This window comes from Lactuca saligna, chromosome 5 (assembly GCF_052625555.1).
Source record: "Lactuca saligna cultivar CGN05327 chromosome 5, ASM5262555v1, whole genome shotgun sequence".
Taxonomy (NCBI): domain Eukaryota; kingdom Viridiplantae; phylum Streptophyta; class Magnoliopsida; order Asterales; family Asteraceae; genus Lactuca; species Lactuca saligna.
The window spans coordinates 265,723,701-265,725,411 of NC_136421.1; the positions used below are offsets into that span (position 1 = coordinate 265,723,701).

Consider the following 1,711-nt stretch of genomic DNA (forward strand, 5'->3'; position numbering starts at 1 on the left):
CTGGTAGCCTTCAACTTCGGAATATTGAGCTTTTGATAAAATGAAAAAGGCATTAAATTTATGCTAGCCCTAGAATCAGCTAAAGCATAAGTCTTCAAATTATTCCCTAATTCACATAGAAGAGTGAGGGGTCCAGGATCTCCCATCTTCTTTGGTAACTCCCCCAATACAACCTTTGAACTCTGCTCACTAAGAACTACCTAGAAATTTTTCTTCAAATGCTGACGAGTATCTATCAAGTCGTATAAGAACCTTGCATATTCGGGAATTTTAGACAACAATTCAATAAAAGGAGTATTTATTGGAATACCCTTTACTTGCTTCATAAATTCCAAATGCTCTTGTTCCAGTGGATGACTATTAGCTCGGGACGGAAATGGTAAAGGAGGACGATAAGCCGAAACTTTTTCTGAATTTTTCTGTTCAGGCGCGGATGATGTCGTGAGTTGGGTGTTTCAGCTGGAATTTTTTCTTCGATTTTTGACTTTTTTGCTTTGGTTCGGATGGTTGTAGCTCTACTTCTAGTGCTTCTAGGAACTCAGAAATAGCCTCTTCTTCAGTTTCAATCATCATCACTTGCGAATAAGGTTTTTTCTCGGGGATTTTTGGAGATAACTTATCTTGTACGAGAGTAGTTAGTTGACCTAGTTAGGCTTCAATATTATGGATCGATACTTGGTTATTTCTTAGCAAAGCTAGTTGTTCCTTCATGATATTTTGATGTTCCCTTATCGTTGCATCCGTTTCATCATGCCTTTTTTCAGAATCCTCCATAAAACGAGCCAACACGTTCTCTAAGTCAACTTTTTTTTTCGGCTGGTGGTTGTTCCTTTTGGTAGAAGCCTCGACCTTTCTGCCTATATTTTTCTTCTTTTTGTTTCTTGTACTCCTCATATGGTAACCACTCCTTCTTGAGTTTTCTCCAATCTTCATCATATTTATCCCCACTAGAATAGCAAACTTGAGCCTTTTTATTTCCATGTTCATCCAAGTGGCATTCTTTTGTCAAGTGTGTACCATTGCATCTTTCACATCCAACTCTAATGGCTTGAATTGACTGGTCTATCTTGGTCATTCTTTTATGCATGGTAACAAGCATAGCTAGTATAGCAGCCATGTATGCATAATTGCCTCCCCCAATTCCGTTTGCTCCTTCATTTCTTGGATTGTGGTACTCACGAGAATGCTTTGATAATTCTTCAATAAACTCCTTCACTTCACCCGTATTTTTCTTAGTAAGTGGTCCTTGAGAATCAAGAAGTTGCCTTGTCATGACATTCACCCCCATCATAAAATATAGATACTTCTTATTGTATGTTGAGGTCATTGTGAGAAAAATTCCTTAGCAACCCCTTATAACGCTTCCATGCCTCATAAAGTGATTCACCCGGATTTTGCTCAAATTTGGCTATTGCCTTATTGAGTTTAGATATTTTTAATGGTGGGAAGAATTGTTCGAAGAATGGCTCACGCATCTGTGCCCAAGTAGTAATTGCACCGGGTGGAAGTGCTTTCAACCAATCTCTTGTAGCTCCTTTAAAAGTAACAGGAAGAATCCTTAACAACACGGTCTCTCTTGGAATATTTGGGATATTGAAATAGTCTGCAATGTCATTGACTTCATCTAAATGCTTGTAAGCATCCTCATGGTCCTTTCCATAAAATGGTACATCCTTAAGTGTAGCAAAAATGTGTCCTTTCAATTTGCATG

The 1,711-nt window shown here is 38.2% G+C and overlaps 1 non-coding gene across 1 annotated transcript; it reads left to right on the forward strand.

Moving 5' to 3' along the window:
- Nucleotides 1-1,320: 1,320 nt before the first annotated feature.
- LOC144999107 (small nucleolar RNA R71) lies at nucleotides 1,321-1,427 on the forward strand. The gene has a single exon (XR_013660630.1). It is a non-coding gene; the product is annotated as a small nucleolar RNA R71 (small nucleolar RNA).
- Nucleotides 1,428-1,711: the final 284 nt, after the last annotated feature.